This window comes from Perognathus longimembris, chromosome 26 (assembly GCF_023159225.1).
Source record: "Perognathus longimembris pacificus isolate PPM17 chromosome 26, ASM2315922v1, whole genome shotgun sequence".
Classification (NCBI taxonomy): Eukaryota; Metazoa; Chordata; class Mammalia; order Rodentia; family Heteromyidae; genus Perognathus; species Perognathus longimembris.
The window spans coordinates 7,934,111-7,960,623 of NC_063186.1; the positions used below are offsets into that span (position 1 = coordinate 7,934,111).

Genomic DNA, 26,513 nt, shown 5'->3' on the forward strand with positions numbered 1-26,513 from the left:
AAAAAAAATTTTTTCCTTAGCTGCATGACCTTATTAATTCTGGTGACTTGAAAAGTATTAAATTCCTCAAATGACCTCAAAGCAATTCCACAGCAAGTACAGAAGACTTTTTTTTTTTCATGAAGAATATAAATACAACCCCAGACTTAAAGTAACTTACGAGGAAAAATGATTTTAGAAATGGGAGAACATTCAATCCAAAGCTTTGAGCAGTACCTCTTCAAGGAACACTACTAGTCTGAATTTATGTAATTCAAAGACAAGAGGAAAAAAAAGAGTTTAGTCCACATACAGTACTGCGCCAATGAGTATCCATGTAATTCTTGCAGTCTGGTAGGAAGTCACTGAATATTGCTGAAAGTTTTTTTTTTTTTTTTTTTGCCAGTCCTGGGCCTTGAACTCAGGGCCTGAGCACTGTCCCTGGCTTCTTTTTGCTCAAGGCTAGCACTCTGCCACTTGAGCCACAGCGCCACTTCTGGCCATTTTCTATATATGTGGTGCTGGGGAATCGAACCTCGGGCTTCATGTATACAAGCACTCTTGCCACTAGGCCATATTCCCAGCCCCTTGCTGAAAGTTTAAAAATGTTTCTCGTGCGAGATGAAGACATTGTTCCGACAACACCGAATGTGTACTTCAAACATCCAGAGACCAAATGGCTTTTGAGTATTTGTCATAACCTAAAAACACCCTGACATACAAACAAAGCAGCCACAGAACTAAACTGACACAGTTCAACATATTTTACTTGGAAATAGAATGACACTCTTGGCAAGTTGAAGTGTAAGAGGTGTGTGTGTGTGGGTGGGGGGAAGCAGAAGTAAACACATTCAAGACTTTAAGGGGCTGGGACACTGTAGACGACTCGTTCCAAAAAGCAATGGAGTGGAACTCAGCCCAGGGAGTCAGCACCAAGCGTTAGGGGTACAGCAGCCATGTTTACAAAACAGTCAAGAAATCTGAACGCTAGATAAGCATGATCCTTGCCTTGGGAGGCTGAGGTTAGAGGCCAGCCCTAGCCTACGAAATAAGACCCTATGGGGGAGGGAGAAAGCAAGCAAGGAAGAAATCCTGTTACCTCATGTTGTGAGCACACAGATCTACCGCCCCCCCCCCCCGCCCCCAGCCCAGAGCCTTGTACACGCTAAGCATGAGCTCTATCACAGCGCTTGGGGAAACGCGGCCCCAGTCCTAACTTCCTAGAATGGAGATGACAAAGAAAAGTACCGACACAAGAGCTCACTTTATCAGGTTTCTTTTTTTTTTTTTTTTTTTTTTGCAAGTCCTGGGCTTGGACCTAGGGCCTGAGCACTGTTCCTGGCTTCTTTTTGCTCAAGGCTAGCACTCTGCCCCTTGAGCCACAGCACAACTTCTGGCCGTTTCCTATATATGTGGTGCTGGGGAATCGAACCCAGGGCTTCATGTATATGAGGCGAGCGCTCTTGCCACTAGGCCATATCCCCAGGTGTCTTTGCTCCTAAACCAGCCCTGGGTGTAGACCTGCCTAAAAACACCTGTTTCCCCTGCTGCAGTACCATTTGAGGAAGAGGCGTGGAGCGAAGCTACGTTTGGGCTCAGTGCATCCTTCAGCTTCCCCATTACCCATTTTTCCCCCCCCCAAAGAGTACGAGTCTTCCGAGGTTTCTCCCTCTCCTAAGAGCTCTGTCACACAAATAGCTCAGTCTGGAAGCCTAGATTCTTACGAGGCTGAGATCTGAGAACCAAGTTTGAAGGCAACACAGGCAGACTCATCTCCAATTAACCAGCAAAAACCCACAAGCGGAAGAGTGGCTCAAATGTGAGTGCCAGCCTTGAGTGGAAAAAGCCAGGCAAGAGTGTAAGGCCCCCAGTTCAGTGTTGTTATCAAACCCAGAAAAATACTAGCTGTGTACAGAGGATAATGGTTTGTCCTTAATAGCTGTGAACAATCTGGGGCAAAATTCACCCTCCCCTCCCCGGTCCTGGGGCTTGAACTCAGGGCCTGGGCACTGTCCCTGAGCCTCTCTGTGCTCAAGGCGAGTGCTCTACCACTTGCCACAGCCCTACTTCCAGCCTTTTCTGTTCATATGGTACTGAGGAATCGAACCCAGGGCTTCATGCATGCTAGGCAAGCTCTCTACCACTAAGCTACCATTCCCAGCCATCTGGAGCAGACTTCTCTGAATCTAGTCAATCTACCCACCAGACAAAGTCTTAAAAAAAAACAACTTGCTTCAAAGTCAGCTTTAACATACTACCTGACTACTGCCTATTGTTAATCAGTAACACGGTGGTAACACAGGTCTCCTCCTTTCAATGGCTTCGGGTTAAGAAGGCTAATTAAGCAAACAGGCTGGTCTCTGGCTCAGGGGTGGGAATGTCTTTCCCTGTTTCAGAGCCCAGCAGGAATTAGGAAAATCTCACTCGGGCTGCCATTGTAAGGTTCTGGGCACCATCAGGGTCATAAACAAATGGCATTCTACAAGCCGACGGATTGGACTCACCAGCTCGCCCTTCTAGGTGTGGATGTGCCCCAGTTCTGAGAATCTTCTAAGGAGACTTATGCAATCTATTTAGATTACAAATGTCACTGTCCCTTTATGGCCAAAGCTATCCGAACCTGTGTTTCGCTCGATCTTAGGCTCTGGGGACTATCTCTACCATGCTATGTATCTCCCCCTTTTCCTCCCCGTCTTTTCTTTTCCTCCCCTCACCCCTTGTCAGCATTGTAGAAATAAGGTAGCTTAAGATTCAAAGCACTTTGAATCAGTTATATAAACCTGCCATGTAAGGCTAACATTGGGCATAAATACTGGAGACAAGAGCAACATTTGAATATCAGCAAAAAATAAGTTTGGCAGCGAAGTGTATACTTGACCTAGAGCCAGAACAGTGGGGGGGGGGTGAGGAGAGAAGTCTTCTTTCAAACTAATACTCCTATCATTTCTCTGGGGAAAAGTATATGTAGTCTGGGTAAATCCCAAGCTATAGATCTTGCAACTAAGAGGAAAACCCTATTTTGCGGTAAAACCCTATATTCTATAGGTAGAAAATAAGTGAAAGACCTGAACCTAACCATGTGTACTCACCGTACATAACCCAGCACCCCTCAATGTATCCACAGAGACAAGGCCGAACTTCATTACACCAAATGCAAAGTAGTTCACACAAGGACCATATTGTCCAAGATCCTTAGCCAGGGGCTGGCAATCCTGAGATCTGAGAATCACTGTTTGAAGCTGGCCTAGGCAAGAAAGTTTGTGAAACCCTTATCTTCAGCTAACTAGCAAAAAGCTGAAAGTGGAGCTGTGGCTTAACTGGTAGAGCACCACTCTTGAATGAAAAAAAGCTAAGGGACGGTGACCAGGCCTGAGTTTACACACACACACACACACACACACACACACACACACACACACACACACACACTTCTGGAAAGACTGATAAAGACTTCTCAAAGGAAGCAACATCCCTGAGTGTGAAGGATGAACTCACTCCGTTCAATGGGGCTGGAGGTTGGGAGAACGGAGCCAATGAAGAGACTGTTAAGAGATGAAAAGCCGACAGGCCAGATCTTGATCCTGCAACATCCTGGGGACTTGCAAAGGAATCTGAACTTTGTCCTGAGCAAGGATTGGCAAACAGGTGGCACTTAGCACCACGTTCCGTTCCTGTCTGCACCTTTGGCAGGCATAACAATTATACCACTGAGACGTGCCGTGAGCTCTTAAATGCTTCATGTCTGTCTCCCCATGATCCTTTGCTCCCATTGGGAGTCACAGAAGAATCTCAGACAGGAAAAGTGGCATCATCTACATTTTCATTTTAAAAAGCAACTCTGGTGTCTGTGGGCAGACAAGAAGATCAGATATACCCAACAGACACTATGTGGAAAATGAACTATACAACTTGTGCGTGGGGACGGCAAGGGAAAAAAGCTGAGAGCGAGGGAAGGGGTAATATCACCCCAAAAAGAAATATACTCTTCACTTGATTTATGTAACTGTAACCCCTCTATATACCACCTTTATAGTAATGATTAAAAATAATTTTAAAAAGATCAGACAGGGGCTGGGGATATGGCCTAGTGGCAAGAGTGCTTGCCTTGTATACTTGAAGCCCTGGGTTCGATTCCCCAGCACCACATATACAGAAAATGGCCAGAAGTGGCGCTGTGGCTCAAGTGGCAGAGTGCTAGCCTTGAGCGGGAAGAAGCCAGGGACAGTGCTCAGGCCCTGAGTCCAAGGCCCAGGACTGGCCAAAAAAAAAAAGATCAGACAGAAGAGGCTGTTGGGGACAGAAAGTAATAAGAATTTCAACTATAATGGTGGCAATGAGAGGAGAGAAAAGAATGGTACAGTCTAATAAGGTCAACCAGCAAGACTTCAACAGCCAATCGGAGCCCCTACAAGAACTCTGCCCATCACCATCACCCCGCGGCCATTCACCGGTCACAGAGCGAGGCCTCCATAACTAAAGAGCAAATTGCTAAGTGTCTTATCTCTATTTTCTCCCAGCATCTTCAAGATAACATCATACTTCTTAGAAAGTAATGTCCTTATTACACAGATAAGGAATCTAAAGTTTACAGAGGTCAGTGGCTTTCCCTGAGTATACCCAGCTAGAGAGTCTTAGAACTTAATCCTGACTTTGACCTCGAACGCCAGAATCCAAGCTCTTTCTCATCTGTGCTCCAGGTTTCCAGTTTGAACAGAGGGGCCGGGATGACAGTGGAGAGGGAGAACAAAGATCCAGATTTGGCAGCTCTCACTACGTTCAGGTAGATGTGGCTCACACCTGCCATCCTAGCTACTCAGGAGGCTGAGATCCAGGATCTCGGTGAGAAGCCAGCTTGGGTAGGAAAGTCTGTTGTGTGAGTCATGTCCAGTAAACTATTCAGAAGAAGCTAGAGGCGGTGCTGTGGCTCAAGTGGTAGAGTGCTAGCCTTGAGAAAAAGAATGAGCTCAAGCCCCAGGACAGACACTCCTGCCCCCCCCAAAAAAAACAGCCAAAATCACTTCCTCAAGTAATCCTATGTTGCCTTCAAAGCAACATAATGGATATCCCAGATAAAGAAGTGATAAAAAAAAAAGAAGTGATGAAAGCAGAGTTGTGGCTCAAGTGGTAGAGTGCCAGCCTTGAGCAGAAAAAGGCAAGTGAGAGCACAAGGCCCTGAGCTCAAACCCAGTACCCCCCCCAAAAAAAAATAATTACTTCAAAAAAAATTTTAGCCAGGCACCAGTGGCTCACACCTGTAATCCTAGCTACTCAGGAGGCTGAGGTCTGAGTACCGCGGTTTGAACGCAGCCCAGGCGGAAAAGTCCCTGAGAGATTATTATTTCCAATTAGCCAGTGGGGGGGAAGGAAGGGAAGTGGTACTGTGACTTAAGTGGTAGGGCGCTAGTCGAGCACAAAGACGTGCAGGGACAATGTCAAGGCCCTGAATTCAAGCTCCACAACTGACATATATATATATATATATATACATATATATATATATATATATATATATATATATAGTCAAAGTGCCTTAATTTTAAAATTCTTCATTGGTTGGGAGCTGGTGGTACATACCCGTAATCCGAAAAACTTAGGAGACTGAAATCTGGCCATCTCAGTTCAAAGCCAGGTTCCCAAGCTGGGCAGAACAAAAAACTCCTAAGACTCTTATTGCCAATTAACCAGCAAAAAGCTGGAAGCAGAGATAGGGCTCAAGGCAAGAGTATCAAGTCCAGAACTCAGGCCCTAGTACTAGTATGAATCTTTTTTTCCCTTCCTTTATTTATTTTTATTTTTATTTTTGTCAAGATACATACACAGGGGCTGGGAATATGGCCTAGTGGCAAGAGCGCTTGCCTCCTACACATGAAGCTCTTGGTTCGATTCCCCAGCACCACATATATGGAAAACGGCCAGAAGGGGCGCTGTGGTTCAGGTGACAGAGTGCTAGCCTTGAGCGGGAAGAAGCCAGGGACAGTGCTCAGGCCCTGAGTCCAAGGCCCAGGACTGGCAAAAAAAAAAAAAAAAAAAAAAAAAAAAAAATACACAGGCAAGAAGAGAGGAAAAGGGAGGATGTTTTACTAGGTCACAACGAAGGTTAATAGCTAGAATAAAAAATAACTCAGGTTCACTCTATTTTATGCAGTAAAAATTGAGAGCCTCACTTAAATCTTTTTTTTTTTTTTGTCAGTTGTAGGGCTTGAACTCTGGGCCTGGCACTGTTCCTGAGCTCTTCTGCTCAAGGCTAGTGCTCTACCACTTGAGCCATAGCACCACTTCCGGTTTCTCTGGTGGTTAATTGGAGATAAAGAGTCTCACGGCCTTTATTGTCTGGGCTGGCTTTGAACCGTGATCTTCAGATCTCAGCCTCCTGAGTAGCTGGGATTACAGGCGTGAGCCACTGGTGCTCTTACTTCAACCCTATGATTTTTTTTTTTTTTTGGCCAGTCCTGGGGCTTGGACTCAGGGCCTGAGCCCTGTCCCTGGCTTCTTTTTGCTCAAGGCTAGCACTCTGCCACTTGAGCCACAGCGCCACTTCTGGCAGTTTTCTGTATATGTGGTGCTGGGGAATCGAACCCAGGGCTTCATGTATACGAGGCAAGCACTCGTGCCACTAGGCCATAGTCCCAGCCCCAATCCTATGCTTTCCCCCCACCCTTTCTTCAAACGGGGGACAGAACTGCAAGCAATCAGCACACTGCCAGCCTACATACACTGAACCTCACATAGGGGGTAGGCAATGCTTTCATATTCTCAAAGCCACAGTAGCAAGGAGAATTTGATGGCTTATTGAAGAACCTGAACACATACACAGTATTTACAAATCACTGCTCATTGAAGCACACACATGGACAAAATATTCCCTCCCCTACCCTGTGGTTTCCTACAAACAGGTAGAATTTAAATACTTAACAGGTATATTCAATAAAATAATACAAAACAATCCCATACCAACAAAAACAAGCTCTTTACCTGAAAATGTGAAGCTAAGCAATTGTCACTCCTCAAAACGAACACAATACCATTACTAAAAGCATGATATGCATGTATCACTTTTTTCCACAGATATACAGCTACCTCAAAACTACAGGGCTTGGGAATGTAGCTCAGTGGTAGAGTGTTTGCCTAGCATGCATGAAGCCCTGGGTTCGATTCCTCAGTACCACATAAACAGAAAAAGCCAGAAGTGGTGCTGTGGCTCAAGTGGTAGAGTGAGCAAAAGAAGCTCAGGGACAGGGCCCAGGCACTGAGTTCAAGCCTTATGACTGGCAAAAATAAACTATGCAGGATCAAAATGTCAAAAATATCACCATTATCAAGGGATCTAATAGTACCAGGAGTAAGGCAACAGATACGGGTTTATGAAAGAGGAAATGGGACTGGAGGTGTAGCTCAAGTGGTAAAGCAACTTCCTTGCAAGCACAAAGCCCAGCTCAAATCCCAGTAACACCAAACACTAGTGTCTCACACTGACAATCTCTTGCCACTAGGCTATATTCCCAGCCCCCAAGATAGAAAACTTTTAAAAGAGAAAAGTTGTGGAGAGAAATAGTGTTTAAAACTTAAAGGGAAAAAATCCCGTAAAATAACTAGAATATTAGTACAAGTAAAATAAGACATTACCTCATATCTCACCAGAAAATTTCTAATAGCCTCTAATTAGGCAGTACTTCTTCTTCTTTTTTTTTTTTTTGGCCAGTCCTGGGCCTTGGAATTAGGGACTGAGCACTGTCCCTGGCTTCTTCCCGCTCAAGGCTAGCACTCTGCCACTTGAGCCACAGCGCCGCTTCTGGCCGTTTTCTGTATATGTGGTGCTGGGGAATCGAACCTAGGGCCTCGTGTATCCGAGGCAGGCACTCTTGCCACTAGGCTATATCCCCAGCCCTAGGTAGTACTTTAAACACTTAAAAATAAATTCTAAGGGGCTGGGAACATGGCCTAGTGGCAAGAGTGCTTGCCTCATATACATGAAGCCCTGGGTTCAATTCCTCAGCACCACATATATAGAAAATGGCCAGAAGTGGTGCTGTGGCTCAAGTGGCAGAGTGCTAGCCTTGAGCAAAAAAGAAGCCAGGGACAGTGCTCAGGCCCTGAGTCCAAGCCCTAGGACTGGCAATAAATAAATAAATAAACTTGAATTAAATTCAAGAGGTACAATGATCCTGACATCAGTTTTCTTCATGTGGGCTTCCCTTTAATATCACAACTACACACAGCACACCAACTTTTGCCTGAATAATATACACAGATCTGTGACACACAGCTGAAAGCCGCCGAATTGGGACTTTGCACACTGCTTTTCAATGCTTCAGAGGGTCACAAGATGACACTTGGTAAGACCAAGTTCACCGGAGATGCTTGGCACTTTTAGTGGCCATAATGTCCCTTGGGATAGCAGGGATGCAGAAATGACAGACACTGAGATTGAACAGATCCAACTTAATCACTGCCTGGTATATAAAACTGATAAAATTCTCATACCATTCTTTTGAGTTGCACTTATTAAAACAATGGCATGCAAACTCCTGAAGTCTTTTAAAATTACTTTAGATTTGTAAGAATTGGACAGAATACCTATAGAATATATATGTATATATATTACAGTGTCTAAGTTTGTCTACTGATACAAACAGTAGTCACGGTGCTAAAAAGAATCTATGAGTCACAATTCAAAAACAAAGGAGGAAAGAAAAAAAAAAGCAAGCAAGCTTTGAATCTAAAGACATTCCTTACTTAAAATGTTGTCAATGGCAGCCACTGCTTTGATTTGGCCTATGAAAGGTCCACCTTATCTGCTACAAAGGAACAAGCAGCTCCCCCCCCCCCCCTCCTCCAAGAGCCTTGTCTCCCTCAAAAAGTCCAGGCACAAATAGTTAGCTCAATCTGCCAGCCAGCGACAGGGATTCTAACAGATCTGAGTCACCGACTCCCCCGCAGTAAGAGGTCACTCTTCTATTAAGAAGCCCACTCCACCGAGTTCCCTTGTTCAAGTCCCAGATGGTCACTTCGACAACCGACGGGGGAACTGATTGGCTGACCTCACCAGCCACCCATCCGCTTCCACACTCCCCAAGTCACAACTCCCACCGCCCTCACCTTAACACAGCCAACACTAATCGATGAACGCTACTTAACTGTGGAGTCCCTGTAGCTCTTCGCTCGACCGCCCCTCTTGTGGTCTAGACGAGCTAGATGCCGGTCCAGGAAACCCATTCGCCAGATAAAACTTTAAAGAAGCTGAACTCTTTAAAGCTTCTTTTTACCCCAACCAAGTCCCACACCGCCCCCCCCCCCAACCCCTTTACAAATCCCCGGACCTAGCGAGGTATGTGGGGGGGGGGGGCGGGAGGGAGGAACACGGAACCAGGCATACTGAAGAGGCCCCCTAAAATTCTCAACACGAGTCTCCCACGCCTCTCCACCCCGCTTAGGATCAAACCTTCGGGGTACCCGTTATGTATTAAAGGCTCCAAGAGCGCACAGCTACTGAGACTCTCAGGCCCGCTCGGATTCCCTTTCCTGGCTACTAAGTCCCCAAATATTAAATCTGTATAAAAGCCCCCCCCCCCCAGCCCACCCCACCCCCACACCGGCCGAGGTCGAGGCCAAGACCGACCCCCCCAACACACACACACACACACACACACACACACACACACACACACACACACACACACACACACACACACACACACACACACACCCGCATAAACCACTAGAGTTTTCCAGATCGGAATCAAAGCCCCTCCAGGCCCCGGTTCCCCAAGAGCCGTCCCCGCTGCCCTGAGCCCGCGGCACACCGGGAGGAGTCCCGGGCCGCGTTTCCCCTCGGCCCCCATTGTGGCGGGGCCCCGCGGCCCTGGACGGGGGTGTGTGGTGGAGTGGAGTGGGGGGGGGGGGGCAAGGGGCCGGCACCGGCTCGCTCGCTCGCTCTCTCACCTTCCGTCCCACCGATCCGGGCCGCACCGGATCCAGCAGGGCCGAGGGAGCTCGCGTTCCGCCGCGCCCACCTGGATGCTGCCGGAGGCGGCGGCGAGGGCCGGGACAGCTGCTGAGGCGGGAAAGCAGCCAGCCAGGCCCGGGCGCCTCGGGCTCGCTCTCAGCCCAGCGTCGGTCTTCTCCGGCGGCGGCGCTAACAGCCTCCGGGCTGGCGGTCCGCACTCCAAAGCCTTCCCCCCCGCCCCGCCTCCCGGCCCGTGCACCCACACTTCCGGGCGGAAACGCGTGCTCCGCGCACCATAGTTCCGCCGTTGGAGAAACGGGATGCCTGGGAAGTTCTTCCTCCCCGAGATGACAAAGAGCCTCGAGGACCGGCGCTGGGGACTCCACGCCTCAAGTCCTAGCTATGCAGGAGAGGTTAGGATGGGTAGAGCCCTAACCTTGAGCCAAAAGAAGCCCAGGGACAGTGCCCAAGCCCTGAGTTCAAGCCCCAGGGCAGGCACAGACAGGCAGGCAGGCAGACACAGACAGACAGACAGACAGACAGACACACACACACACACACACACACACTTCCTTCGCAATTACTTCTGGATGATGAATTGTAAGATTGGATGTAGGAGGGGCTATCTAAACCTGTCTTCTCCTTTAAAACGATTTAAAAAAAAATCTTGGAAAATGTTATAAATAGATGGAGGCACAGGCTGGGATGTAGTTCAGGGGCAGAGCGTTTGCCTAGGAAGTTGCAACCGTCCTAGGTTCAATCTCCAATTAATCAGCAAGAAGCCAGAAGTGGAGTTGTGGCTCAAGTGGTAGAGCATCAGCCTTGAGTGAAAAAAAACTAAAGGACCAGAGCCCAGATCCTGAGTTCAAGCTCAAGACCAAAAAAGAAAAAAATTAAGAGACGTTGAATTATCATAAATCGTCATAGTAGATCTACCAATTTAGGGAAAGTATCGGCCACGCACTGAGAAAGAAAGTAGGTAAGTGACTTCAATACTGCTGTTCTGGTGTTTCCCCTCCCCCAGAGATTTTAATGAGGGAGGTGACCTTTTAGTAGATAGATTTTTTCTGAAGAGGAATAGTCTTCTGGGGCTCCAAGATCAGGGAGGAACTTTAGAGTGTCTAGAGGGCTCTATAGCACCCCCCCCAAACAATGAAAGGATGTTCAGGAATGGATAGCAGGGAGAGACCAAAGCCTCTCTCATACTATATGACCTTGGGAGACTCATTTAACCACAAAATGAGGGTTCTTTATTTAAAAAGGATTAAAATCTAGCACTGTTGGCTCACATCTGCAATCCTAGATATTCAGGAGGCTGCAATCTGAGAACCAAGGTTCATAGCTAGACTTTTCTGCCTGGGTTGGCTTTGAACTGTGATCCTCAGATCTCAGCCTCTGATATAGCTAGGATGACAAGCAAGAGCCACCTGTGTTGAGCTGCTCTACTATTCAGCCATTCCCCGCCCCCCCACCAGCCCCCAGCCCTTCCAGATGATTGTTTTTCTAGGGGGGAGAGCAGAGGCTCAATCTGGATTGCTGTTCTGGTTGAGGGGTCTCAGATGTGTTAAATTCTCTGAGCTTGATCTTACTGTTGAAACTGTTCAAAGCATGCTTTGTCTCACCAGGTAGCCTAGCTGGCCTTGAACTCATCATCTTCCTGCCTTCTCCCATTTGTTGGAGAGAACATTTTGAAGGCCGAGCATAGGATTTGGCACAAAGTCAGTTCTGGTCAGAGGTCTGGGCTGAGTGAAGAGTTCTGGCTTCAACGAGCATCAGTCATTGTCAGGACTGGCATGCTGTATCGCCAGTTAAGCCCTGATGGCTGACCTCGTGACAGAACCTCTGACGCTTCAGTGCACTGAGATAAAGAGTGTGCATGTGTAGGTGTTCTGCCCTCTCTCTTCCACAGATTGCAGCTGAGGGAACTATGGAACAGAAATGGGGGGGGGGGTGCCAGCCATAGTGGGATACGTGTATAGTCCCAGCTACTTGGAAGCCTCGGACAGGAGGATCAGTGGGGCTCAGCAATTTGAAGTGAGACTAGGTAGGCTAATGAGATTCTCTTTGTTAAGACAGGGTCTTTTTATATGTAGCCCAAGCTGGCCTCAAACTCACTACTCTCCTGCATAAGTGTCCAAAGTACTAGCATTACAGACATCTTGTCTCTTAAAAAGAGAAAAAAAAGAAAAGCAAACTCACCTGGACCAGACTAAGCCCTTTATATTATTTATGTCACGTGATCCACGTAAAAGGGTACTCTTCTCTGTGTATGTGAGGTGCCAGACTTTGAAGTCAGGCCCCACCACGTGAACCCCATTTTAGAATCGAACCCTGAGCCAATCAGATTTGTACCTGTGTTCTAATCTTGCTTGCACAGCTGATTGTTGTAACCTTGTTCTTTGCCTTTATAAGCCCTGTGTAATCACAGCTCGGGGCTTCCTCCTAACCTCCGCTGTGTCGGTGGGTAGGATGAGGCCCGAGTTGGCAGCTCGTTAAATAAAGCCTTGCCTTGCTTTTGCATTTCGGAGTGTCTGAATCTCGGTGGTCTTCTTGGGGGTGGTCTTGCAACTTGGCACAACATTTGGGGTTTCGTCCAGGATAGCCCCAGAGACCCCGAGATCCCAGACTCCGAAGGTAAGAAAACAGCGCTGTTCATTTGTCTTGTCCTGTAATTTGTCTGTCTGTTTTGCTTTTGCTTATACTTGTAGGGCGTGAGTCAGTTTGGTTTTTGGCCGGAACTGACCAGGAGGACCTCCTAAACGAGACTCAACCCGCCCACCTTGTACTTGGGTCTGCTCCTTCTGCTTATCTGGCAGGAGGTTGTGGGCCAACTTGGGTCCACTCCTCCTGTACCCTGGCAGGAGGTTGTGGGCCAACTTGGGAGATCTCCAACTCGTAACTCGGGTCCACTCCTTCTGCACCCTTGCAGGAGGTTGTGGGCCAACTCGGGTCCACTCCTTCTTGCAGGAGGTTGTGGGCCAACTCGGGTCCATTCCTTCTGCACCCTTGTAGGAGGTTGTGGGCCAGCTTGGGAGATCAACTCGTAGCTTTTCTTGTTCTCAGGCCTGTGTGTTTTCCTCCTTTTTTATTGTTTTGTTTTTTGTAGCCTTTTGGACTGAACTTCTGATCAGAGCTTTGGATAACGTTCTATCTTGAGGACCTCCATCTAGCCCCCTAGACTTGATCCTAGCTCACTGGAGGGAGGTTAAGGAGATAGCTCAGAACCAACGTGTGGCCCTTAAAAAGGAAAAGTGGATCACCCTGTGCAAGTCAGAATGGTCCACCTTTGAGGAAATTGAGGGAGCTTTGACATAGGGAGGAAGCACGGAGGAGGAAATGTTTCCCGCTCCATACTCCCCATCCCAGTTAACTCTACAAGAGGAGGACTCTGAGGAAAATGTTTCAGCTGTGCCCTCCGCTCCGGAGGGTCCTGCCCAGTCAACCCAACGGCGCCGACAGCCCAGGACACGGACGCATCAGCCCCAAGTCCAAGTCCTGACCCGCAGCCGCCGACAGGGTGGACGTAGGGCCCCCCAAGCCACCCACAGGTGGCAGGGAGTGACCTCACCATGCTGCGCTGTCATGTGTTGTTTCTTCTTTGTAGGTTTTTTGTAACAGTTTCCAGCAGGCCCACAGAAGCACAGGTGATTCCTACAAGTTTGTCAAGATCTAATACTGACCCTTAATAAGTTCCAGGTAAGAGAGCATGCTTAAAAACTACTTCTGTGTGGACCACCTTGTTGCTTATAATTGGAGTAAAGTGGCCCCTTATAAGACTCACTGATCTGAATCTGCGGTTCAAAGCCAGCCCGGGCAAAGAAAGGTCCCTGTGAGAGACTTGTCTCTAATCAGCCAGCAGAGTGCTGGGAACGGAGTGGTGTGGAGCTCAAAAGTGGTACGGTGCTAGTCTTGAGCTGGAGAGCTGAGGGACAGCACTCAGGCCCTGAGTCCAAGTCGAAAGTCACTCCTCCTGGGACAAAAGTGATGGAGCATCCAGAGGCAGTAAGCCACTGCTTGGATGGCAGAGATGGTGTCAGATCCTAGAGTCACTACTGTTGGCCTTTCAAAAGTTAAAGCCGGGAAGTCCTAGAAGAATAGTTCATAAGCATGCCTTTCCAATGCCCATGTCTGTCTACTGGGCAGGAATTTGCCAGTCATCTGTGATAGTGGTTAGTAAGGGTAAGTTTGTCAAATGAGAGGATAGATTAAAATCTCACCCCCATTTACTCAAAGCCCTGACTGGCCGTAAGAATTTTAAGCTGATACATCTGTTTAGGAAAGAAAGCTTGTAGACCTGAGATTGTGTTGTGTCCTTATTGAGATCTGTTAAAGGCCTGTCAGCTTGCCAATGCCCCCAATCAACAGATTAACCACGGTGGAAGGGACCCTAGACGGCATCGCCACTTGGGTTCATTGCTTCCACCCCAGGCCAGCTGACCCCTTTGCCCTGGATGACAACTACCGTGATGGAACATGGGAGGTCTCCAAGCACCCAACTCAGCCGCTTTGCCTTCGCCTCAAGAAAAGAAAGTTAGACTGAGACTAAGGTTATAGGTTCCTGGCTAGGTAAGGTCTACACCCCTGAGTCAGCCTGAAGAAGTTACAGAAGATGGATGATCTTCACCCATCAGCCCCCCTTTAAAATCAAGGGACCAGAGTTGTTTTTGTGAAGATGAGGCAGGATAAACTAGAGGCATGCAAAACAGAGGTACAGAGACTATTCTTGTAAGAAATGGTGACAGGCCCTTTGGTTACTACATTGGGCCCTACTGGCCCATGCCTTACCTCTATATCATCCCCTAGACTTGCAAGCCATTGAAATGGACAGAATGGAGCCATGATTGGCTCCCAAGGTACCAAAAAGAAAAAGGGGGAAATGAGGTGCCAGACTTTGAAGTCAGGCCCCACCACGTGAACCCCATTTTAGAATCGAACCCTGAGCCAATCAGATTTGTACCTGTGTTCTAATCTTGCTTGCACAGCTGATTGTTGTAACCTTGTTCTTTGCCTTTATAAGCCCTGTGTAATCACAGCTCGGGGCTTCCTCCTAACCTCCGCTGTGTCGGTGGGTAGGATGAGGCCCGAGTTGGCAGCTCGTTAAATAAAGCCTTGCCTTGCTTTTGCATTTCGGAGTGTCTGAATCTCGGTGGTCTTCTTGGGGGTGGTCTTGCAACTTGGCACAACATATGTTCTATCATCTAGTCTCCATCCATCCATCCATCCATCCATCCAAGACTACTTTTCATGGCTGCTTTAAGTTCCCAGCAAAACTGATTAGAAGCTGGGTACTGGTGGCTCGTCCTAGCTACTTAGAATCCTGAGATCTGAGGACTGATGTGACTCCATCTCCAATTAACCAGCAAAATGCTGGGCAGGAGGTGTGGCTCCAATGGTGTAGCACCAGCTGTGAGCAAGGAAGTCTAGGGAGAGCATAAGGCCATGAGTTCGAGCCCTTGGACCAACTAAAAGGAAAAAGAAAATTGATTAGAGAACAGAGCTTCTCACATGCTCTTCCTTTCCTGTACACATGCAAAGATTTCCCCATGATCAATGTCTAGAACTACAGTGGTAAATTTGCATCATCCTAAAGATAGTTTTTAGCTAGCTGCCAGTGATCACATCTTTAATTCTAGCTACTCAGGAGGCTGAGATGTGTAGCAAAGTCTGTGAGCCTTTATTTGCCTGTTATGGGCTTGAACTCAGGGTCTGGGTGCTATCCCTGAGCTATTTTGCCTAAGGCTAGCACTCCACCACTTTGAGCTGCAGAACCATTCCTGTTTTCTGGTAGTTAATAGGAGATGAAAGAGTCTCAAGGACTTTCCCTACCCTAGGCTGGTTTAAAACCGCAATCCTCAGATCTCCTGAGTAGCTAGGATTACAGGCACAAGTCCCCAGCCCTTGGTGTCTGTGAGACTCTTATCTCTAGTTAATCACCAAAAAGCTGGAAGTGTAGATGTGGCTCAAGTGATACAGTCCCAGCCTTGAGCAACAAAACTCAGGGACATCACTCTAAGTTCAAGCACAGGACAGGTGTAAAACAAAGTATCTTGCCAGGTAAGTTCAAGCACAGGACAAGTGTAAAAGAGTATCTGGCCGGTGTGGGTGGCTCATGCCTGTAATCCTGTGTACTCAGGAGGTTGAGATCTGGTGTGGGTGGTTCATGCCTGTAATCCTATCTACTCAGGTGGAGGAGATCTGAGGATCTGAGCTGAAGAGCTCAGAGACATTGCCCCAGCCCAGAGTTCAAGCCCCACCACTGACAAAATACAAAGTATCTTTTTAAATGTAACTGGTTCTGGGGATCAAACTGTGGTAAGCTCTATATTAGTTTCACTAGCCCCTCCCCAGCTGATACATTTGTTACAATTGATGAATCTTCATCTACACATAGCACTATTACCCAGTCTACAGTCTACTTCAGGGGTCACCAAGCAGCCAACTTCTTATGAATTTCAGACAAATGTTTCACTCTTCAATATACTTTTATTTATTTTTGAAACAAGGTCTCTCTTTCTATAGCATGTAGGCTGGACTTCAACTCACAATCCTGCCTCAGCTTCTATAGTTCTGGGATTACAGATGTATACCACTTGCGTAGCTACAATTTATTTGCATCAAAGCAGTACATATGTAGCCACTCAAGTTTCAGAGTAGACACAAAAATGTTATATGGACAACCCGGTGTGTGTGTGTGTGTGTGTGTGTGTGTGTGTGTGTGTGTGTGTTCCTGGGTCCTGGGACTTGAACTCTGGGCCTGGGTTCTCTCTCCCAGAGCTTTAGTGCTCTACCAACTTGAACACCACAACTCCACTTCTGGCTTTGGGATAATGAATTGGAGATAAGAGTTTCTTGGACTTTTCTGCCTAGGCTGGCTTCAAATAGTGATCCTCAGATCTTAGCCTTCAGAGAATCTAGGATGACAGGCAAAATCCACAGTTGTGGAGTCTCTTTTCCTCCTTCCTAGCCTCAGGGGTAGAGGGGGATCTCCTGTAATCATCAGCCTCAGGGTAGACACACCTCTGACACTGAGATACCCAATCATCTTTTACCTGTACTATCAGAGGTGTGTTTAGTCAGACTTTGCTCACTGGTGACAAAAATCCTTGACTGAAGGGTTGACTTTAGCTCTTGACTTGGGAAGTACTGGTCCATTATGGCTAGGCAATCAGAAAGCAGAATGGAGTGGTAGCAGGAAAAGGCCAGGATGAGATACAGCTCCCAAGAACGCACGTGCTCCCCACCCCCGCCCTGGCCCGGCACCCCTCACCTCTACCCACCTCCCAAATATCCTAGCTGGCTGCTCAGGAGGCTGAGATTTGAGGTCTGTTCAAAGTCAGATGGGCCAGGAAAGTGCAAGAGACTCTTACCTCCAACGAAGAACCCAACAGAAAGCCAAAAGTGGAGTTGTGGCTCAAGTGGTAGAGTGCTGGCCTTGAGCACAAAAGCTCAGGGACGGTGCCCAGTCTCTGAGTTCAAGATCTAGGCCAGGCCGACACACACACACAAAAGAGAGAAAATGCTATCAATTGTTCCAATAAGTAATACAAAGTGACAAAGTGATATTCTTTTTCAAAAATCTTTATTAGTATCAATTAGTTTGGGAGTTTTGACATGTCCATATCACGTATGTATCTAGTATATCTTGGTCACATTCATTCTCCTCTCTGTTATTCTTCTCCGTTTACTCTCCCTTCTCCTAGTAGCACCTAAATCCCACACACAAAACTGGTTTTACAGTCTATCAATCTTTTTTTTTTTTTTTAACATGTTAGCTGGGTGCTAGTGACTTACGCTTGTAATCCTAGGGCTCCAGGCAGTGGAGAGTTGGCACTGGTTGACTTCTAGTCTAGATGGCTGGCTACACTATACACACAGAGAAGATACCTAAGGAGGCTGAGATCTGAGGATCACAGTTCCAAGTTCAGGCAGATAGCTTCAATTAACCAGCAAAACAAAAACAAAAACAAAAACCCAGAAGTGGAGCTGTGGCTCAGGTAGAATACCAGCCTTGAGTGAAAAAGCTAAGGGACAGAGACCAGGCCCTGAGTTCAAGCCATAGTATAATCTCCAACCCCCTTCCCACATACACAGAGGCACACACAGACACACACAAAATTGAAACTTCACCTCATTCTCGTCAGAATGGCCACCAGCAAGAGCACAGATGAGCCAGGTGCCAGGGGCTCATGCTTGTAATTTTAGTTATTCAGGAGGCTAAGACCTAGAGGAGCTTTGTTTTAAGCCAGCCATAGCAGAAAAGTCCACCAGACTCCCATCTCCATAATAAAACTCCCTTTTCCACGAAGCATCCCAAACATCAGCGATCATAACACTTACATATATAAGTAGTTGTGGGGGGGGGTGAGGGGTCCCTCTTGGGAGATGCAAAGGACAGGGTCACAGCTTCAAACCCCAGCAGTTCCAACCTCTTGGCAATCGCTGAGACTTGAGGAACTGCTCCCATCTCTCCGATGGACGCCCCCACCTTCACTACAGCCTAACTGGTCCAATAACCTTTCAGGTCCTACATTGCTCTCTAGAGCCCCAAAGGCTGCTTCTGAAGTCTTTGTTCCCACCAAGTCCTATCCAACCCTAATGGTTGTCCTGGTTTTCTGGCCCGGTGGGGAGGCAGCCAGCTTTGTGACTTCACAAAAACCTGTCTTATGACTAGTCTGGAGCTGGTGAAACAGGAGCTAGGCGCAGGAGGCTTCTCTCAAGAACATCATGTGATATTTTTTTTCACACAGCTACACTCCTACCTCTAAGGGAATGCAGAATAGCTAGCTGCTCAACGGTAAGAGCCCTGGATACCCTCTGTACCCAGAAATGCCTCTCCTCAATAGGTCTCGTTTCTAGGCCCTACGTGGCTACTCCAGACTCTATTTCAGAGGGCCAGGCCCAGGGCAAACAGGCTTGTGGAGGGGCAGGAAGTGGTTACTCCAGGTGCTAGTGGTGCGGGATCACTGAATGGAAAGGGAGGGACTCAGGACCAGCCACTTCCTATCCGGCAAAGCTGTGCTTCTCTGGGGTCTTTTAAACAGAAATAACTGATAAAATGAGAAACCTGATCCGACTGGAGTCTTGACGAAGATCTTCCCAGTAGTCCTCAGAGAATCTCCCAATGGGATCAGCTACAAATAGACAGTGTCCAAACCCCAGAGGCTTTTGGGAGGCAAGACTAGTGAAGACATTCTCCAATGCTAACTCCACCATTGTGTCTTCCCAGAGAAATCTGAGGCAAAAGACAAACCCCTTGGTTCTGGGGTCAGGGTTTGGCCTCCCATCCTTTTTCTGCTTCCTTAAAGCCCTGTAAGTATGACACCTCACTTTTTTTTTTTTTTAAATGAGGGTGCTTCTTTCTCAGGTATACCACAAGGGAGGGAAGAACAGATTGAATAGGGCAGGACGGATTCCAGAGATATTTCACCAAAGGGGCCTCTTTGCTATGATTCTGAACCCACATGCCAGAACCAATCTGGGTGTGTGGGAGTGAATTACCTGTGCCTATCTTTTGTTTTAGTGTGTTTTACTTTTTTTTCCTTTTGCCAGTCCTGGGGCTTGGACTCAGGGCTTGAGCACTGTCCCCGAGTTCCTTTTGCTCAAGGCTAGCACTCTACCATTTGAGCCACAGGGCCACTTCCAGCCTTTTCGGCTTATGTGGTGCAGAGGAATGGAACCCAGGGCTTCCTGCATGCTAGGCAAGCACTGTACTACTAAGCCACCTTCCCAGCCCAAGATGGAGATTCTTAAGGGAGTTGCTGTGGGCAGGCAGCATGACTCCTAGACTCTCCCCTGGGGGGAGGGGCGCTTCATTTCTCCCAGAGGGTGCCCCTTACTCCCATCACCTAGATGGGGCTCCAGGCTGGGCTTCCAAAGAGAAGCAGTGACAGGCTAAGGTGGCGACTCCTGCTCTGATTTCCTTTAAGGGCTCTTCCAGGGCTCTAGGCAGTGGAGAGTTGGCACTGGTTGACTTCCAGTCTAGATGGCTATACTATACACACAGAGAAGATACCTAAGGCTCAAGCACCCCGTTCCTACTCATTTTGTTCACAGCAGGAAAGTTACAACTTCTTTCTCTCTTTTTGAGACAAGGTCTCACTATTATAGACCAAGCTGGCCTAGAACCAGCAGTCCTCAGACTCAGCTTCCTGAGTGCTGGCATTATAGGCACCTGGCTTGGACTTCATGTTTCGATACAACTCTAAGGATTCATATTTCTCATGCCCATTCAGTGTGGGAGTGGTGGTTGCGATTAACAAGAGGGGTTGTGACTAAAATACTTGGGTCAGAGCCAAATCAGATGTAAAGTCAAAGTAAACAGCAATAACCCATTATTGTTATAGGAAAGGTCCAGACAAGTGTTTTGTGTCTATGTGTTTTGTGACTATGGAAAACTGGACACATTCTAGAAGCTGTGCCTTGTGCAGCTGCTTCTCTAAGTTATACTTTAAGGAGGAAGATCTTTCTAGAAAGAGGATCGTGAAAGCCCATGGGGAACAAAATAAAGAGACTCAGCATCCAGGCTTCTTATGAAGTGAGTTGTGGAATCTGATCATGGTAACAGGCATTGTGTCTTGTCTTCTCCTGCAAATAATGGCTGTGAAGCACACCACAGAAATGTACAGAAACTTGCTAGCTTCAAGACAGTAAGTTACATCAGGTTGTAAGGTGGGGGAACAGTCCACTCACCTGTGGTGTTTTTATTACTATTATTTAAATCTTCAATGCTCCCACAAAGGATTCTTGGGTGAGTCCGTCTTCTGATTTTCTTGCTCATGGGTTGGCGATATTCAGCAGGCCATTTACTCTCTGAGAAAAATGACGAGATTTAAAAACTCCTGGGTTCATCTATGAGTCTTTGACTTTTGGTTCTCTGCCTTCACGTGTAAACAGCTGCCCAGTGACTGGTTTTCATGGATTGTCTTGAATGGAAAGGCAAAGACAAACAAAAACACAAACCAATCAGTGGATTCTGTTTCTGATATGCTTGTGGGAAAGACTTCCTTTGTTCCCGGTATATCCTAGGGATGATGGGACAAACAGGACACCACCGAAGCTTCCCTGGCCGACAGAGTCACGGTAAAGCACTGCCAAGAGCATGGACTCCCTCACTTTTCACTTCCGCCTTTCGAAGCAGCCAATGAGCACACGGAAGTTCCTTTTTCAGAGCAAAACTACGTATCCCAGAAGTCAACGCGCGGGGCGCAGAGCTTATAAGCCAATCAGCACACGGAACTTCATTTCCCAGGCATCCCCGGGGTTTCTCCCTCCCCCTTCCCTCTCCACTTGGCTCTGGCGCTCTCTTGGCCGCCATCCCTGCGCCAAAGCGCCGCGCGCGCGCGTACGCGGGCGCGCCCCCGGAGGTACGTAGGCCACGCGAGTGACGCATAATATGTGGGCCGCTCCGGAGCCGTGGTCGCGCTGTGTGTGTGAGAGAGGGAGAGTGCGGGACCTGAAAGCGGGGTGTGTGTGAACTGTGGCCGCTGGCGGGGTCCCGGGGGGGGGGGGAAGCGGTGGAGCCGCTCGTGAAGGTGAGCGGGAAAGGGAGGGTGACGGCTCTCGGGGGTAGGACGCGGGAGGGGACGGCGCGGAGCCCGGACGCGGGGCTGGCCGGGCGGGAGAGGGGGCGCCGGGCTGGGGGAGGGGCGGCACCTGCTCGGGCCGCCGGCGGGGACCGGGCCGGGTTGGGGCCCCGGGGAGGCCGGGCCTGGATCTCCAGACAGGACTTTTCCTCCGGATACCTGGGCCCGGGGGCGGGGCCTCAGCCTCTCTCCAGTTCCCACCCCCCCTCCACCCCCACCCCAGCCAAAGAAGCGTACCGTGAGTAACTCTTCCGCCCCGGAGTCGGGGGCACCCCTACTCGGAGGGGAGAGGCGCCGTCCATTCCTCCCGCTAACCTCCTCCCCCCCGCCCCACACATCCTTTTCCTCTCTATTCTCCGTTCTGTACTCGTTGGGTGTCGGGGGGGGGAAGGGGGCGGGGAGTCTCCCATCTTCCCGCCCGGACGCGGCGGACCCTCTTCCCGGTCCGAGTCTCCGCCTCCAGGCTCGAGTCACCTGGGCGGGCTTTCCCCTCCCTCCCTCCCTCCCTCGCTCCCTCGCTCCCTCCCTCCCTCCCTCCCTCCCGCCCTCCTCGTGCCACCTCCTCCTCCCTGCATTCGCCGGGCTCTTGGACTGGGTGAGGGGGGCGGAGCCTCCTGGGTACTCCGCCCTCCACCCCCGCGGAGTTGGGGACGGAGGAGGGGTGTGTGTGTGTGTGTGTGTGTGTTTGTTAAACCGTGGGGAGTCAAAAGCCCGGGTTGCCCGCCAAGCTTGCCGGGAGCCCGGGGTTGGATCGGTGGTGGGGGGGGGGACGACGACGACGGGGGGCGGGGAGGAGAGCAGTGTAGTCTGCGGTATTAACTCCGACTTTCCACCCCCCCCCCCCCCATGTCCGTCCGCTTCCTCTTATTGCAATGGTAGTGTTCTTCTGGGTCATCTAGTTTATTGAGGAAGTAGTTTTGCAGTCACCCACGCACGCCGCATACACCGAAGCCTTTTAATTAGTCTGCACGAGTCAGTGGCTTACGTTTAGCAGTATCTTTCTGTTCCAGCGCATCGTTCACTAGTGTAAGGAATAAGAGCGTTAATTGATAGTGTCATCTAGAGCCACCCTTTTCCAGCTTACTGGTTTACTTCTAAGGTTTACATAAGCGCGTGTATTTTGACTCGAATAGGAATTTATGTAGTGTATTTCTGCTTGCTGTCAAGATTTAGTTTTTTTTTTTTTGCATGTAATGGTTCTTCATTACCCATTTTCGAGTTGTGGTGCATTTTTGGATGTAAGGAGATAATAGAGAATTTTCCTTTCTACTCTTGTTAATAGAGCAGGAATGTGGTAGAATGAATGAACCAGCATGTTGTGATTTGAGTTGGTTTATAGTACTAGGAGAGTTTTTGTGGAAAGTAATAAAGTTATACATGATCTCAGGTAATAGAGTACATTTACTTGAAGCTCTAAGATTGGAATTTCCATTTTTAATCTTGTATGGAGATTGGCTTGGGGTCTATCATAGATTTTACCACTGAGCTACATTCCAAACCTCTTCGCATGCCCCTCCCCCTTTAAAATAAGGAAACAGTTCTTACAGATTATAAGGATTGTAACTTTCCTAATATATATTTTTTTCTGTCCTCGGGTTTGATTGTTTTGGGGTTAGTCTTGGGACTTGAACTCAGTGCCTGGGCGCTGTTCCTGAGCTTTTGCGCTCAAGGCTAGCGCTCTACCACTTTGAGCCACAGTGCCATTTTTGGTTTTCTGGTGGTTAATTGGGCATAAGAGTCTCATGTGAGACTTTCCTGCCTGGGCTGGCTTCCAACGGCCATCCTCAGACCTCAGCCTCCTGAGTAGCTAGGAGCTAGCTTTTTAGAAAACATTAACAACCACTCCAGGGTGTTAACATTACCCAGGCTACTGAGTGCTGGTATTACAGGAGTGTATGAACAAACTGAGCAACTTTTAAGATTCACAATAGGTAGCATGTTATACACAAGTTTTGCACTTTGTTTTTCTTACTGGATAATATATTTTGAGAGTTGGTCCAATACAAAAATCTTCTCAACTTTTTCCTGTTTTCTTTTTTTTTTTTTTTATGGTGTTGGCAGTAGATCCCTGGGCCTCTACTATCTCTCCAGTTCATTCCTCAGTGGTAAAAGGCTGAACTCTTTTCCCTTAAAATCAGAATCCCCTTCTCTTTTTCTTTTTTGGTGCTTGTTCTGGGTCTTGTACTCCAGGCCTCACAATCCTGCCTTTTTTTATTTTATTTTTTTGTGCATAGCTAGTGCTATCTTTGGATCTTCCAATGATCTTTTCCCCCAGAAATGGAATCTAGGGCTGGATATGTAGCTCGGTGGTAGAGCACTTGCCTAATATAGTCAAGGTCCTGGGTTCAGTCCTTAGCACCGAGAAAGATAAAATTAGGATGTAATTATAAGGAACTGTAGATAGCCACAATAGTCTTGAGAAAATAGGCACAGTTGGAGAAAGCACACTCCTGACTTCAAAAATTACCACAAAACGAATCAAAAGAGTGTGTCTCTGGTATAAAGGTCAATATATACAGAAAAATACAACAAAACTGAAAGTCCAGGAATAGGCCCTCACACTTATGGCTAGTCAGTATTCACCATTGGCAACAGGACCCAGTAGTGAAAATGAAGAGTTTTTAACACGTGGCACTGAAATATTTGGATATCCTCATGTAAAAGAATGAAGTTATAGTGTCACGTACTATATGTAAAACTTAACTCAACATGGATTAAAGATCTAAATGTAAGAGTTTAAATTAGAAGACTTTTAGGCATTCTTAGACATCAGAACCCAAACCAGTATTATCATAATACTAAGCCTTCCAATCTGTGAACACAAATTGTCCTTTTAATTAATTTAGGTTGTCTATTTCAGAAATGTAGTTGTCAGTGTTAAAGTCTTGTACCTTTTTTGGTTATTATTTTTTCTTTCTTTCTTACTTTTTTTTTTTTTTGGCCAGTCCTGGGGCTTGGACTCAGGGCCTGAGCACTGTCCCTGGCTTCTTCTTGCTCAAGGCTAGCACTCTGCCACTTGAGCCACAGCGCCACTTCTGGCCATTTTCTGTATATGTGGTGCTGGGGAATCGAACCCAGGGCCTCATGAATACAAGGCAAGCACTCTTGCCACTAGGCCATATCCTCAGCCCCACTTTTTTTTTTTTTTGCCAGTCCTGGTGCTCAGGGCTAGCACTCTACCACTTGAGCCACAGCGCCACTTCCAGCTTTTTCTGTATATGTGGTACTGAGGATTAGAACCCAGGGCTTCATGCATGCTAGGCAAGCACTCTACTACTAAGCCACATTCCTGTCTGTGGTTAATTTGTTTCTAAGTATTCTTTATGTTGCTCTTTTGGATGAAACTGCAGCTGGTGATGAATGAAGGCTTGGTTAGAAGCCTCATGAGTTCAAGTTCAGTTTGGATTACATAGCCAGACCTTTTCACAAAAAAAAAAAAAACAAAACCACAACAATTCTGATTGTTGACTGATAGCATTATACAACTGATTAACTTTGTAACTTTGTTGAATTTGTTTATTAGCTTTAATAGTTTTACTTTTGTGTGTGTGCTGGGTGCTGAGGCTTGATATCAAAGCCTTAGCTTTTTTCACTCAAGGCTGGTGGTCTGCTACTTTAGCCATGCCTCCACTTTCTTGTTGTTTTCTGGTTAACTGGAGATAAGAGTCTCTTGAACTTTCTTGCCCTGGCTGGCTGTTAACTGTGATCCTTAGATCTCATTCTCTCGATTACAGTGTGACCCATTGGTGCCTGGCCAGTTGTGGGTTCTTATTCTCTTTTACTTTTTTTGTGGAAGTTCTTTTCTGATCTTAGTTTATTGAGTGTTATTTATTATTATTATTTTTGTTGGTTGTGGGGCTTGAACTCAGGGCGAGGGCGCTGTCCCTGAGCTCTTTGTGCTCAAGGCTCTTACCACTTGAGCCAAAGCACTACTCACACTTTTGAGTGGTTTATTAGAGATGAGTTTCATGGGGACTTTTCTGCTCTGGCTGCCTTCAAGCTGTGATCCTCAGATCTGATCTCAGCCTCCCCAGTAGATAGGATTACAAGCGTGAACTTGAGGGGCTAGCTTGAGTGTTTTTACCATGAAAGAAAGCTGAATTTTGTCAATTTTTTTTTTTTTGGATATGAATTTAGGAGTAGACCTTCAGACCACATGATGTATAATTTTGTGTTGCTGGATTCAACATGAACTGGATTCAACATGAACATGCTCCTCCCCACCTCTCCCCTCCCACAAACATCTATTTTACATCAGCTAGTAGTCCTTTCTGATATGGAACTTTTTATAGAATGGTTGCTATTTCTGTGAAAATACACTTTGCATGACTTTGTCTGATCCTTCTGACATGTTGATCCTAAAGACTGCCTAGCAGAAAATACAATGCTATAAACCACCTAATATTTGTGTCTCATTTGCAGTGCTCCCCTTGGGATGCCCTATACATTTCTCCCATGTGGTCATTCGATTTAGTTTCTCCTAAGGCCATTCCAGCTTCTGCATTCCTGGGTTTCCCACTCAGTGCAGCAACCCTTATACCTGTTTTCCAGCCTCATTCCTTCGAGGAAATCCAGCTGTGTTTGAGGTTAGCAAGTCTGCAGGACTATTGTTTGAATTTTTTCCTGGAAAAAAATATCTACTTTACTCCTTGAACCAGGAATGTATCTATCTTTTGTAGAGCAGTGCCTGTCACATGTAGCATTAAAATAACTTCAAATTTTGGACTTCAGAGGTCTAGACCTGAGGAGTTTTGTTGGGTGTTGGGTGTTATATGTACTGGATACAAAAAAAGGGGCCATGGATCTTGTCTGATTTTCAGTGAGGGGGAAAAAAAAAAGGTTAAGAAACATTTGATGGGAGCATCATACTCATCTGTAATTCCAGCACTTGGAAGGCCGAAGCAGGATTGTGAGTTTGAGGCCAGCCTGGACTATACATGGAGAGTTTGAGGCTCTCCTAGGCTACATAGAAAGACAGGCCTCACACTCACACTTTGTTTGGTCCAGTC

The 26,513-nt window shown here is 47.4% G+C and overlaps 2 protein-coding genes and 1 long non-coding RNA gene across 5 annotated transcripts in view; 2 read left to right on the forward strand and 1 right to left on the reverse strand.

Moving 5' to 3' along the window:
- The window catches only part of Rad54l2 (RAD54 like 2), a 46,394-nt gene extending 36,276 nt beyond the window's left edge, over positions 1 to 10,118 (reverse strand). The window contains exon 1 of the mRNA XM_048334501.1: positions 9,919 to 10,118. The gene's annotated coding sequence lies outside the window, so the exon portion shown is untranslated. The remainder of the gene's footprint in view (positions 1 to 9,918) is intronic.
- LOC125342390 lies at positions 790 to 9,489 on the forward strand. The gene is made up of 3 exons (XR_007209217.1): positions 790 to 800; positions 2,868 to 2,882; positions 9,329 to 9,489. It is a non-coding gene; the product is annotated as an uncharacterized LOC125342390 (long non-coding RNA).
- An 11,094-nt stretch (positions 10,119 to 21,212) lies between the features above and the next one.
- Dcaf1 (DDB1 and CUL4 associated factor 1) overlaps positions 21,213 to 26,513 on the forward strand; it is a 40,641-nt gene continuing 35,340 nt past the window's right edge. Inside the window, exon 1 of one of the 3 annotated variants that reach the window (XM_048334917.1) lies at positions 21,213 to 21,285. The gene's annotated coding sequence lies outside the window, so the exon portion shown is untranslated. The other 2 variants (XM_048334916.1, XM_048334915.1) reach the window with 2 other exon arrangements.